This window comes from Salmo salar, chromosome 16 (assembly GCF_965601325.2).
Source record: "Salmo salar chromosome 16, fSalSal1, whole genome shotgun sequence".
NCBI lineage: Eukaryota > Metazoa > Chordata > Actinopteri > Salmoniformes > Salmonidae > Salmo > Salmo salar.
In genome coordinates this window covers 67,425,743-67,441,447 of record NC_138306.1, presented here as the reverse complement: position 1 = coordinate 67,441,447, position 15,705 = coordinate 67,425,743, and positions in this window count along the sequence as shown.

Below are 15,705 nucleotides of genomic sequence, written 5' to 3'. Positions count from 1 at the left end.
TACACACAATACCCCATAATGACAAAGCGAAATAAACAGGTTTTAAGATTTTTTTGCAAGTGTATAAAAAAAATAATAAATAGAAATACCTTATTTACATAAGTATTCAGAACCTTTCCTATGAGACTCAAAATTGAGCTCAGATCCATCCAGTTTTCATTGATCAGCCTATTTCTACAACTTGATTCGAGTCCACCTGTGGTAAATTCAATTTATTGGACATGATTTGGAAAGGCACACACCAGTCTATATAAGGTCCCACAGGTGACAGTGCATGTCAGAGCAAAAACCAAGCCATGAAGTCAAAGGAATTGTCCATAGAGCTCTGAAACAGGATTGTGTTGAGGTATAGATCTGGGGAAGAGTACCAAAAAATGTCTGCAGCATTGACAGTCCCCAAGAACACGGTGGCCTACATCATTCTTAAATGGAATAAGTTTGGAACCACCAAGACTCTTCCAAGAGCTGGCCGCCCAGCCAAACTAAGCAATTGGGGGAGAAGGGACTTGGTCAGGGAGGTGGCCAAGAACCCGATGGTCACTCTGACAGAGCTCCAGAGTTCCTCTGTGGAGATGAGAGAAACTTCCAGGAGGACAACCATCTCTACAGTACACCAATCAGGCCTTTATGGTACAGTGGCCAGACTTAAGCTATTCCTCAGTAAAAGTCACATGACAGCCCGCTTGGTATTTGCCAAAAGGCATCTAAATGACTCCTCAGACCATGAGAAACAAGATTCTCTGGTCTAATGAAACCAAGACTGAACTATTTGGCCTGAATGTCAAGGGTCAAGGCTGGTGGAAACCTAGCACCATCCCTACGGTGAAGTATGGTGGTGGCAGCATCATGCAGTGGGGATGTTTTTCAGCGGCAGGGACTGGGAGACCAGTCAGGATTGAGGGAAAGATGAACAGAGCAAGTACAGAGAGATCCTTGATGAAAACCTGCTCCAGAGCACTCAGGACTTCAGACTGGACCCTAAGCACACAGCCAAGACAACGCAGGAGTGACTTCGGGACAATTCATTGAATGTCCTTGAGTGGCCCAGCCAGAGCCCGGACTTGAACCCGATGTAATATCTCTGGAGAGTCCTGAAAATAGCTGTGCAGCGACTATTCCCCATCCAACCTGACGGAGCTTGAGAAGTTCTGCAGAGAAGAATGGGAGAAACTCCCCAAATATAGGTGTGCCAAGTTTGTATCGTCATACCCAAGAAGACTTGAGGTTGTAATTGTTGCTAAAGGTGCTTCCGCAACATATTGAGTAAAAGGTCTAAATACTTACAGTTGAAGTCGGAAGCTTACATACACTTAGGTTGGAGTCATTAAAACTTGTTTTTCAACTACTCCACAAATTTCTTGTTAACACACTATAGTTTTGGCAAGTCGGTTAGGACATCTACTTTGTGCATGACACAAGTAAATTTTCCAACAGATTATTTCACTTATAATTCACTGTATCACAATTCCAGTGGGTTAGAAGTTTACATACACTAAGTTGACTGTGCCTTTAAACAGCTTGGAAAATCATGTCATGGCTTTAGAAGCTTCTGATAGGCTAATTGACATCATTTGAGTCAATTGGAGGTGTACCTGTGGATGTATTTCAAGGCCTACCTTCAAACTCAGTGCTCCTTTGCCTGGCATCATTGGAAAATCAAAAGAAATCAGCCAAGACCTCAGAAAACAAATTGTAGACCTACACAAGTCTGGTTCATCCTTGGGAGCAATTTCCAAACGCCTGAAGGTACCATGTTTGTCTGTACAAACAATAGTACGCAAGTATAAACACCATGGGACTACGCAGCCGTCATACCGCTCAGGAAGGACACGCATTCTGTCTCCTAGAGATTAACGTACTTTGGTGCGAAAAGTGGAAATCAATCCCAGAACATCAGCAAAGGACCTTGTGAAGATGCTGGAGGAAACAGGTACAAAAGTATCTATATCCACAATAAAACGAGTCCTATATCGACCTAACCTGAAAGGCCGCTCAGCAAGGAAGAAGCCACTGCTCCAAAACCGCCATAAAAAATCCAGACTACGGTTTGCAACTGCACATGGGGACAAAGATCGTACTTTTTGGAGAAATGTCCTCTGGTCTGATGAAACAAAAATAGAACTGTTTGGCCATAATGACCATCGTTATGTTTGGAGGAAAAAGGGGGAGTTTTGCAAGCCGAAGAACACCATCCCAACGGGGGTGGCAGCATCATGTTGTGGGGGTGCTTTGCTGCAGGAGGGACTGGTGCTCTTCACAAAATAGATGGCATCATGAGGTAGGAAAATTATGTGGATATATGGAAGCAACATCTCAAGACATCAGTCAGGAAGTTAAAGCTGGGCGCAAATGGGTCTTCCAAATGGACAATGACCCCAAGCATACTTCCAAAGTTGTGGCAAAATGGCTTAAGGACAACAAAGTCAAGGTAATGGAGTGGTCATCACAAAGCCCTGACCTCAGTCCTATAGAAAAGTTGTGGGCAGAACTGAAAAAGTGTGTGCAAGCAAGGAAGCCTACAAACCTGACTCAGTTACACCAGGAGGAATGGGTCAAAATTCCCCCAACTTATTGTGGGAAGCTTGCGGAAGGCTACCCAAAATGTTTGACCCAAGTTAAACAATTTAAAGGCATTACTACCAAATACTAATTGAGTGTATGTAAACTTCTGACCCACTGGGAATGTGATGAAAGAAATAAAAGCTGAAATAAATAATTCTTTCTACTATTATTCTGACATTTCACATTCTTAAAATAAAGCGGTGATCCTAACTGACCTAAAACAGGGAATTATTACTAGGATTAAATGTCAGGAATTGTGAAAAACTGAGTTTAAATGTATTTGGCGAAGGTGTATGTAAACTTTCGACTTCAACTGTATGTAAATGTGATATTTCAGTTTTAGCAAACATTTCTAAAAACCTGTTTTTGCTTTGTCATTATGTGGTTTTGTGTGTAGATTGATGAGGGAAAATAACTACTTTAGAATCCTGTTTCCAGTTTAGAATAAGGCTGTTATGTAACAAAACGTGGAAAAAGTCAAGGGGTCTGAATTCTTTCCGAATGCATCGATTGTACATATTTACTCATACTTAATAGGTATTATGTCAATAGCTAAAGAAATTACTGCAATTCAAGTCTTGATGTCATGAACTGGATTCCTGGCCGTAACTTGATGAAAATCAGCGTTGTCAACAAGCTAGCTAATGCTAGCTAGCAGGAGTGTGTTTTAATTTGAAATACACCTACTGAATTTGGGTTGTTTTCCAGCAATGATGACCCCAGAGTTGGCAATGGGCCAGCTTTTACATTGCTCAGGATGACACTTCCGATGGGCTGTGGGGAGCTCCAACTTCATCACTGAGTCTCAATACAGAGAACTTGCAGACAGCGGACACGCCCTGATGCCATTGAGCTGCTTGCCTGCCTGCCCGCCCTTGGACATGCTGACATGACCACCATCTTCGACCACCACCTCCGCTGACCATCTACCAGCGCTATCAGCTTCCAGATCCCCTCATGACCATGGCTACCCATCTGCTGGATGCTTCAAGAAGCTCTCGAACAGACTTGATCAAGCTGATCTAGCTACTGTAGGGCGGCAGGTAGCCTAGCCGTTAAGATTGTTAGGCCAGTAACTGGAAGGTTGCTGGTTTGAATTCCCAAGCCGACACTGTGAAATTGTGCCTTTGAGCAAGGCACTTAAACCTAATTGCTCCTGTACAGTAAGTCACTCTGGATAAGAACGTCTACTAACACGTATTGTGGTAGTGTGACATTCGTCGTTAAAGGTAGACCAGGGCGCAGCGTGAGTTGGGTTCATCATACTTTATTTTAAATGTGAACCAGCAAAAACAATAAACAATACAACGAACAAAAAGCTTGACATGCAAACTCATGCAACACAAAGACAAGATCCCACAACTGACTGTGGGAAAAAGGGCTGCCTAAGTATGATTCCCAATCAGAGACAATGAATGACAGCTGCCTCTGATTGGAAACCATACTCGGCCAATCGAAGAAAAAGACAACATAGACATACAACACATAGAATGCTCACCCCATGTCACACCCTGACCTAACCAAACAGAGAAAAACGGCTCTCTCAGGTCAGGGCGTGACAGGTATCCTACATTTCTTTTTAAAAATGTTTTGTTTATTTTGCTTAACAAGTGCTTTGAGATTCTGTCTGTAATAAAAAGCACTATAAAAGTTGAATAAATTATTGTTATTATTTCCTCATACTTAATGCTTTTTCCTTAAATGTTCTGTTAGAGAATTACATGGCTGTTGAGATCCCTTGAGAACACCTAAGTCAAAACTTGAAAATGTCAAAATTGCTTGCAAAGTAGATTTATTCATAAAACTTTGAATAATAAAGAAGCACTTTAAGGAACTTCCACTGACCTGCAAGACTTGCTTAATTTCATCATCACTTTAATATATACTGAACAAAAATACAAACGCAACATGTAAAGTGTAGGACCCATGTTTCATGAGCTGAAATAAAAAATCCCAGTAATGATCCATACACACAAAAAGCTTCTTGCCTCCAAATTCTGTACACAAATTTGATTACATCCCTGTTAGTGAGTATTTATCCTTTGCCAAGATAATACATCCACCTGACAGGTGTGGCATCAAGAAGCTGATCAAACAGCATGATCATTGCACAGGTGCCACTTGTGCTGGGGACAATAAAAGGGCCACTCTAAAATGTGTTGTTTTGTCACCCAACAATTGGCATGCTGACTGCAGGAATGTCCACCAGAGCTGTTGCCAGAGAATTTTACGTTCATTTCTCTACCATAAGCCGCCTCCAATGTCATTTTAAAGAATTTGGCAGTACTTCCAACCAGCCTCACAAATGCAGACCACGTCTATGGCGTTGTGTGGGTGAGCGGTTTGCTGATGTCAACGTTGTGAACAGAGTGCCCCACGGTGGCGGTGGGGTTATGGTATGGGTAAGCATAAGCTACAGACAACAAACACAATTGCATTTATCAATGGCAAATTGAATGCACAGAAATACCGTGACGACATCTTGAGGCCCATTGTCGTACCATTCATACACCGCCATCACCTCATGTTTCAGAAGATAATGCATAGCCCCATGTCGCAAGGATCTGTATACAATTCCTGGAAGCTGAAAATTTCCCAGTTCTTCCATGGCCTGCATACTCACCAGACATGTCACCCATTGAGCATGTTTGGCATACTCTGGATCAACATGTACGACAGCCTGTTCCAGTTACCGCTAATATCCAGCAACTTTGCACAGCCATTGAAAGGAGTGAAACAAAATTCCACAGGCCACAATCAACAGCCTGATCAACTTTATGCGAAAGATATGCCTCGCGCTGCATTTACCTCGCGCTGCATGAGGTTAATGGTAGTCACACCAGATACTGACTGGTTTTCTGAACCACGCCCCTACCTTAACATTTGCATATTTGCATTCCCAGTCATGTGAAATTCATAGATTAGGGCCCAATTTATTTATTTCAATTGACTGATTTCCTTATATGAACTGTAACTCAGTAAAATCTTTGAAATTGCATGTTGCGTTTATATTTTTGTTCAGTACATAGACTGTACGTATTATCAAAATGAGAAAACTGAAGTCTTAGTACTGTTCCACAGAGATGGAAACTGCAAACCTTACATATTCAGATGCATCCTGCTCAGTTGGGAGAGGCTAGACGGACAAGTCTGGTGAACAAAATTGATGACGATCTACTCTGAGTGTACAAAACATGACATAGACTGACCAGGTGAATCCCTTATTGGTGTCACCTGTGAAATCCACTTCAATCAGTGTAGATGAAGGGGAGGAGAGGAGACAGGTTAAATAGGGATTTTTAAGTCTTGTACAATTGAGACATGGATTGTGTATGTGTGCCATTCAGAGGGTGAATGGGCAAGACAAAATATTTAAGTTCCTTTGAACAGGATATGGTAGTAAGTGCCAGGCTTACCGGTTTGAGTGTGAAGAACTGCAACGCTGTTGGATGTTGTTGTGTTGCCGGCTTGTAGCGCAAACTCTCCCCAATGAGCAGTACTGTATCACGGTGACATCTAGATGGTTACTATACTACCAAATACCAATATTACAAGGTATTTCTCTTGTAGGCAGCTATCCTACTCAAAATATAATTGAGTGGGATGGAACAAATTGCCCACTTTGCTACCACCAGTGATATGTGATACAGCTGCCCGGTGAAGCAACTGCTGCCCAGTGGGAAGCAACACTAGTGGGAACTGGGAAGCACCTCGATACAACGTCGTTGCACTGGTCATTCACACCGGCTTGTCATTACGTTAGCTAATTGGCATGTCACAGTGATACTACAAGTTATTTCTCTCTCACCCATCGAAATAAACATAACTTTCTTTTGCAAGCGCCATTATGCTGTTGTTGCCAGCTAGCCAGCATAAACTAGCTAGCTGGGAAGGGCTCATCATCAGGAGGATTGATTGAACTGACTGAACCGAATCCATTCGTCTCGACTCGACTCTCAGCTGCGCGACACACGTCATCAATTTGGGCACCAGGCGTGTCTGTATAGCCTCTCCCTACTCAGTTCAGTAATTTCCCCCAGTCTTTTGGTCAACAACAATTTACCCTTCGCTAATGTCATTTTCCATGGAAGACCAATTCCCCATTCAACCACTGACGGAATCCTCTTGCAATGATCTCAAACTGTGTTTCTAATAATACCTTTAAACAGGTCAACATTCACAAGGCCGCAGGGCCAGACGGATTACCAGGACGTATACTCCGAGCATGCTCTGACCAACTTGCAAGTGTCTTCACTGACATTTTCAACCTGTCCCAGAGTCTGTAATACCAACATCTTTCAAGCAGACTACCACAGTCCCTGTGCCAAAGAACACCAAGGTAACCCCCCTAAATGACTACCGACCCATAGCACTCATGTCTGTAGCCATGAACTGCTTTGAAAGGCTGGTCATGGCTCACATCAACCCCATTATCCCAGAAACCCTAGACCCACTCCAATTTGCATACCACCCCACAGAAAGATGCAATCTCTATTGCACTCCACACTGCCCTTTCCCACCTGGACAAAAGGAGCACCTACGTGAGAATGCTATTCATAGACTACAGCTCAGCCTTAAACACCATAGTGCCCTCAAAGATCATCACTAAGCTAAGGACCCTGGGACTAAACACCTCCCTCTGCAACTGGATCCTGGACTTCCTGACGGGCCGCCCCCAGGTGGTAAGGGTAGGTAACAACACATCTGCCACGCTGATCCTCAACACGGGGGCCCCTCAGGGGTCTGTGCTCAGTCCCCTACTGTACTCCCTGTTACCCGTGACTGCATGGCCAAGCACGACTCCAACACCATCATTAAGTTTGCAGACGACACGACTGTGTTAGGCCTGATCACCGACAACGATGCTACAGCATATAGGGAGGAGGTCAGAGACCTGGCAGTGTGGTGCCAGGATAACAACCTCTCCCTCAATGTGATCAAGACAAAGGAGATGATTGTAAATTACAGGAAAAGGAGGATCGAGCACACCCCCATTCTCATTAACGGGGCTGTAGGGGAGCAGGATGAGAGCTATCACCAACAAACTATCATGGTTCAAACACACCCAGACAATCGTGAAGGGGGCACAACAACGCCTATTCCCCCTCAGGAAACTGAAAAGACTTGGCATGGGTCCTCAGATCTTCAAAAAGTTCTACAGCTACACCATAAAGAGCATCCTGACTGGTTGCATCACCGCCTGGTATGGCAACTGCTCGGCCTCTGACCGCAAGGCACTACAGAGGGTAGTGCATACGGCCCAGTACATTACTGGGGACAAACTTCCTGCTATCGAGGACCTCTATACGAGGAGGTGTCAGAGGAAGGCCCAACAAATTGCCAAAGACTCCAGCCACCCTAGTTATAGACTGTTCTCTCTGTGGTACTGGAGCGCCAAATCTAGGTCCAAAAGGCTTCTTAACAGCTTCTACCCCAAGCCATAAGACTCCTGAACAGCTAATCAAATGGCTATCCGGACTATTTCTATTTTCTCTGTTTATTACCCATGCATAGTCACTTTACCTCAACCTACATATACATATTATCTCAATTACCTCGACGAACCTGTTCCCCCGGACATTGACTCTGTACTGGTACCCCCTATATATAGCCTCACTACTGTTACTTTATTGTTGCTCCTTAATTATTTGTTATTTTTCTATTTTTCTTATTTAAAATGTTTTATTTAATAGATTTTTTTTACATCAGTTTATTTTAGTAAATACTTTCGTAAAACTTTTTTTTCTTAAAATTTCACTGTAAGGTCTGCATATGTGACAAATATTTGTTTTATTTGATTTAATATACAATGAAATCAAACACAGACTAGCCCTTGCTAATCAGGAAACAATTGTGTTTGTAGTGTGGCTCTGCGATAACCTATAGTGCTATAACCACTTTTGGAGCCAACTAGTACTCTCAAATGGTATCCTGATGTCGACAGCAGATGAGCGTTATACACATAACATTGCTAACTTAGCTAGCTAACATATATTTTGAGAAAACAAGTTCTATTAATTGGTTCTATTAATTAAGTCTTGGAACCGGTTCAAGGAACAGAAACAAAAACCAGAAAATAACACAATTATTTGAGGAACAGAACCCGAACCTGAAATTAAAGTGATCTATACATTTTTATTTTAAAAGCATGGGAACTGGTTAATAACTGTAACAACCGTCGTTAGGAATGGACCAAGGCGCAGCGGGAATGTGGATACTCATGTTTATTGATGAAAAAACAAGTAAAGTATCCACTGGAAAACCAAACAAAACAATACTCACGACGGCAACAGTGTGACAGGATAAACAAGCAGTGATCACAAACAACTACCCACAACCCCAAAGAAAAACACACACCACTATATAAGACTCCCAATCAAAGGCAACTCAACACACCTGCCTTCAATTGGGAGTCTAATCACCAACACAAACCCCTTAACATACAAAAACCTGCCACATCCTGACCCAAAACTGATACCATACCTCCCTCTGCTGGTCAGGACGTGACAGTACCCCCCCCCCCCCCCCCTCTCAAGGTGCAGACCCCGGAATGCACCTAACAACAGAAAATACCAAAAAAATGTAACCCCAACAAAACCAATAAACAATAACCCCTAAACAATAAGGGAGGGAAGGGAGGGTGGCTGCCGTCAACGACGGCACTGTGCTACACCCTCCCTCCCCAACCCACCTATCCTGGAGGTGGCTCAGGTGCAGGACGTGCACCTCGCTCCACCTTCGGCGTCGCCCACTTCGGTGGCGCCGATAGCTGCGCCGGGCAGACGGGCCACTCGGGCTGACCCTGGCAGACGGACCACTCGGGCTGGGCCGGAGGACAGGCGGGCCACTCGGGCTGGGCCGGAGGACCGGAGGGCCACTCGGGCTGGGCCGGAGGACAGGCAGGGCACCCTGGCATATCCGGGCAGGCGGGCACCTCTGGCAGACTCGGGCAGTCGGGCCGCCCTGGCGGCTCCGGGCAGTCGGGCCGCCCTGGCGGCTCCGGGCAGTCGGGCCGCCCTGGCGGCTCCGGGCAGTCAGGCGGCCCTGGCGGCTCCGGGCAGTCGGGCGGCCCTGGCGACTCCTGACTGGCGGGCGGCCCTGGCGACTCCTGACTGGCGGGCGGCCCTGGCGACTCCTGACTGGCGGGCGGCCCTGGCGACTCCTGACTGGCGGGCGGCCCTGGCGACTCCTGACTGGCGGACGGCCCTGGCGACTCCTGACTGGCGGGCGGCTCTGGCGACTCTTGACTGGCGGGCGGCTCTGGCGACTCTTGACTGGCGGGCGGCTCTGGCGACTCTTGACTGGCGGGCGGCTCTGGCGACTCTTGATTGGCGGGCAGCTCTGGTGACTTTTGACTGGCGGGCAGCTCTGGTGACTCTTGACTGGCGAGGCTGGGCTGACGCAATAGACGCCTGATGCGTGGGGCTGGTACCGGGCGTGCCAGCCTGGAGACACGCACCTCCATGCTAGTGCATGTAGCGGGGAACACCGGACCGTAGAGGCGCACTGGCGGTCTTGGGCGCAGGTTTGGCATCACCCCTTCCGGCTCGATGCTCACCTCACCCTGGCACATGCGGGGCGCTGGTACAGGGCTGACTGGCTTGTGCGTCCATATCGGCGAGATGGTGCGTACCTCAGCGTAACATGGCGCCCTCCACCTCATACGCACCTCCCTGTAATCACGGGTAGCTGGCTTACGGCTCTTCCTTGGCCTGGCCAAGCTACCCGTGTGCCCCCCCAAAATGTTTTATTGGGGGTGCCTCTCGGGTTTCCTACCCAACCGTGTTCCAGCATGACGTTCCCGTTGGTTCCTCTGTCCAGCTGCCTCCACTCTCCTGAGTGCCTCCACCTGTTCCCATGGGAGGCGATCCCTTCCGGCCAGGATTTCCTCCCAGGTGTAGCATCCCTTGCTGTCCAGGACGTCCTCCCATGTCCATTCATCCACCCTGTTCTCCTGTGGCTTCCTCCTCTTCTGCTGCTTGGTCCTTTGGTGGTGGGTAGTTCTGTAACAACCGTCGTTAGGAATGGACCAAGACGCAGCGGGAATGTGGATACTCATGGAAAACCAAACAAAACAATACTCACGACGGCAACAGTGTGACAGGATAAACAAGCAGTGATCACAAACAACTACCCACAACCCCAAAGAAAAACACACACCACTATATAAGACTCCCATTCAAAGGCAACTCAACACACCTGCCTTCAATTGGGAGTCTAATCACCAACACAAACCCCTTAACATACAAAAAACCTGCCACATCCTGACCCAAAACTGATACCATACCTCCCTCTGCTGGTCAGGACGTGACAATAACATAATTTTACATTCCAGGCATTGTTTTCCAGTCCCACAAAAATCACAACAAAGCACCTATGCAAAGCCCACACTGTCACTAAGAAACTTATTCCAGTGTCTGCCAGCTGGAAATCTTTGCCTGTGTGTGTGTGTGTGTGTGTGTGTGTGTGTGTGTGTGTGTGTGTGTGTGTGTGTGTGTGTGTGTGTGTGTGTGTGTGTGTGTGTGTGTGTGTGTGTGTGTGTGTGTGTGTGTGTGTGATGTGTGTGTGTGTGTGTGTGTGTGTGTGTGTGTGTGTAAGCTATCTGACCCTCCCTTCTGAAGCTGACATACTGACAACATTACAAGCATGGTTCAGAAATTAGGGAGAGATGTTTAATTAGAAAATAATGTATTAACTTTTTCAATGCTAGTTAAGGATACTATAGTTATCACATTTCACATTGGATTTATGAACTACTTAAAGGTAAGGTGTTTTTCAATTCTAGTGCTGCTCTGCACACACAAGCTTGTTGGCTAGCTAGTATTTGCTTGAAAAATACTACATCAACAGGCTCTGCATTTCAGGAATCACAGTAACAAGTACTCCTGGTACACTTAAATTATTTAACCATTAAAATGTAATTTTTGAACCAGTTCAGAACTTTATTTTGCTGCTCAAAACAGTGGAACAGAGAAAAAAATGGTTCTGTTCGGAACAAAACAACTGGAAAATAATTTTGGTTCCAACCCCTGATATTAAGTGGCTAGGTAGCTAGCTTTAGCAACATTTGATGGCCAATGAGACTGACAGCTAGCTAACCAGCTGAGCTAGCAAACAATGTAACAAAAGTATAATTTTGAATTAGAAAAATACTCCATCAACAGGCTCTGCATCAACAGGCTCACAGTTGCAAGTACTCCTGCTACACTATTCAATTATTTAACCACTAAAATGTTGCCATGAAAATGCTCTGGTTTTGCCATAGCCCTGACACTGGTTTCCATGCTTGTCCGAGGTGTCGGACTCGACGACAGTTGCTATCCATTGGAGGGCCGCAATTGGTTGCCCAAAATTCTGGCCAGGGGTTAGCAAAGGGCCAATTGTGTATTCATGTTTATACATCATTGGTTATAATGGCTTACGTACACTGTGAAATGCATCTACAGTAAATCAAAATGATGACACAATGATTAATACAAATGTGTGCACTCTAATGTATTAACATTCTGTACAGATATTTACTATCACCTATTAGATTGACATCAACAAAAAAGTAATACTAAAATCACTGATAGAACAATAAGCCAGATGTTTCACCGGATGTATAAATCTAAAGCATCCGGTTGGCATTTCAACTCACCACCAAATATGGTAATGAGAGGAAGGAAGCCCAGAATATGGAATGAGATGGCTTTTGGCCGACATTTTGCTAATGTTGTCGTCGATTAAACATTTGACCTCAATACAGTTTTCTGTTCCCAAGACTAAAATATGTTAAGAACAGAGTGGGCAAAATTTTGCAGACTTGACCCTTTCTAAAAATGGTGTTGTTTAGAAGGAGTGCATGGGCAAATTGAGTTATTGCACTTCAGAGAATAGGTGTTCCCTAACGGAAATATCCAAATACATGCTAGGATGCCAATAGAGTCTCGCTAGCTCGTGCTTGGCTCTGCCCACCTCCTTGCTTGTTCTGCCCACTATGAAAAATGTGCTCCCATTGGAAACGACAAGCTCTGGTCTATCTTGGGTTAATTATAAAAATCTTTGCTACAATACTGCAAATTCAGGTCTATATGTAAATTCTATGTTGTATAGGTTTTTGCATGATACAGTTGTAGCTCTCTTATGTTTTTAATATATTTATGGTTACCCAGACTGCAAATAATGGTATGGTATGTATGTGACAGGTATGAAAAAAGTATTGAAAATGTATCCTTTACTCAAAGCTTTCTTTTCTTTTATGAGCTGCTTGTTCAGATCACAGTCTCCACTATTCACCCTTGTTGCTTATATCCGAGGCTGTAGCTCTCTCTTTGTCTGTGTGTTTTAATGTTTTAATGGCTCCTACTCCTTTCTTTGATTATTGCTTATGAAATTTATGTTGATATAACATAATCCTCCACTGGATTTGTCTCTCTCTGACTTACCCAATTGTTTTTGCGCTTCTGCACCGCTTTTCAGTCAGCCATCTCCCAGTGGTGGAATTGTACCTATTTTCTGTTGTTCTCCTTCCTTTCTTTTGAATATCTGTTTCCCTAAGATAACATAATAGCCCAGAGAGAGGCTTGCGACGAAAGCCTCCCAACAATTCCTTTTACAGGAATTGATAGCTAGTCGAGGATAACATTAATGGAAAATGAATTTACAGTTGAAGTTGGAATTTTACATACACCTTAGCCAAATACATTTAAACTCAGTTTTTCACAATTACTGACATTTAATCCTCGTAAAAATTGCCTGTCTTAAGTCAGTTAGGATCACCACTTTATTTTAAGAATGTCAAATGTCAGAATAATAGTAGAGAATGATTTATTTCAGCTTTTATTTATTTCATCACATTCTCAGTGGGTCCAAGTTGGGTGGATTATTGGCCATTCCTCCTGAAAGAGTTGGTGTAACTGAGTCAGGTTTGTAGGCCTCCTTGCTTGCACACACTTTTTCAGTTCTGCCCACAAATATTCTATGGGATTGAGGTCAGGGCTTTGTGATGGCCACTCCAATGCTTTGACTTTGTTGTCCTTAAGCCATTTTGCCACAACTTTGGAAGAATGCTTGGGGTCATTGTCCATTTGGAAGACCTATTTGCCACCAAGTTTTCCTTCCTGCTTCAATATATCCAAGTAATTGTCCTCCAGCATCTTTACAATGTCCTTTGCTGTTGTTCTGGGATTAATTTGCACTTTTTCGCACCAAAGTACGTTCATCTCTAGGAAACAGAACGCGTCTCCGTCCTGAGCAGTATGACGGCTGCATGGTCCCATGGTGTTTATACTTGCGTACTATTGTTTGTACAGATGAACATGGTACCTTCAGGCGTTTGGAAATTCCTCCCAAGGACGAACCAGGTCTACAATTTTCTTCCTGAGGTCTTGGCTGATTTCTTTGGATTTTCCCACGATGTCAAGCAAAGAGGCACTGAGTTTGAAGGTAGGCCTTGAAATACATCCACAGGTACACCTCCAATTGACTAATTTGTTGTCAATTAGCCTATCAGAAGCTTCTAAAGCCATGGCATCATTTTCTTGAATTTTCCAAGCTGTTTAAAGACACAGTCAACTTAGTTTATGTAAAGTTCTGACACACTGGAATTGTGATACAGTGAATTATAAGTGAAATAATCTGTCTGTAAACAATTGTTGGAAAAATGACTTGTGTCATGCACAAAGTAGATGTCCTAACTGACTTGCCAAAACTATAGTTTGTTAACAAGAAATTTGTGGAGTGGTTGAAAAACGAGTTTTAATGACTCCAACCTAAGTGTATGTAAAACTTCCGACTTCAACTGTACAATGCCACCATATAGATAGTTATGTATGTCTAGTTATGTCTCGAAAACTAAACTACAGCCTATATGTACCATAAAACTGCTCTGTATAACCTAGAGGTCATTTCATGCTGTGAAAATAGTCACTTTTATATGTATTATGCTATGCTGTGGTACATGCGTCAACCAACATTGTATCTAGTCAACCAACATTGTAACTAGTATTCAACTACCTTTAACAGAGCGGGTTGTACTAAGTGGCAGTATATCATCTGAATCATCCATGAATCTTTGCTGACACTCGTCAGTACACCATGTCATTCATTTCAGAACATTTTTCACTTCAGAAAAGTGACAGGAGTTTTGCCAGATGTACTATTTAATTTGTCATCAGTATCTTAACGTCGTACCATTTGTTTCCATCTCTAGCTCCATCTATTGTCACGTCCTGAACTGACAAACAGTTGCCCAACAGCCCGGCCCCTTGATGAACGAACAACTTCAAGGAACAACCTGCTAAATGTGGATCCAGGATCCTCTGTCTTGCAGCAGAGAATGTCTATTTGTGGTGTGGTTTAGACATGAATTAATTCAATGTGATTTAGAATTCATGAGGAATGGCTGCTAACATCTTTCACCAGTCAACACGGTTCGTCTTCTCATCCCTCTCCATCCTCCTGTTTTACCTGGCTGATAAACGAAAGGATTAATTCATATATGAGAGAGAGAGAGAGAGAGAGAGAGAGAGGGAGAGAGAGAGAGCGAGAGAGAGCGAGAGAGAGAGAGAGAGAGAGAGAGAGAGAGAGAGACCTCCCTAAATGCCAAAAAACACTTAAGGGTCTCTAAATAATGCTCATTTAACCATTCTCCTATTTGTTTAAAATGCAATTTGTACTGCAACAGTGGTACACATGAAAATAAAAGCTTATTCCATACGAAACAACCCCACCACCCCTTTCCCCTCCTCATGTGGCTGCACTTGTCATCCCGGGACAGTCCCGTATTGCAGACCCTTTTCAGGTGTCCCAACTTTTGTTTTATATCAAAATGTAATTTTGCCAGCAAGACGCATCAATGAATTCAGGCTTCAAGAGTGTAGACCTAGGGCTCTCCAATCCTGTTCCTGGAGAGTTACCCTCCTGAGGATGTTTGCTCTAACTCCAGTTGTAACTAACCTGATTCAGCTTCTCATCCGGCTAATTATTAGAATCAGGTGTAGCTTTCCAAGAACAGGTTAGGAGAGCCCTGGTGTAGATCCAATGACAATCGTTGAACGTCATTTCACTTTCTTTTTTTTTGTAACAGATGTCTCTTTCCATTCATCAAATGGCCCGAATGCACAGTGCACCATTTAGATGCTGGAATTATTTAGGAATGGA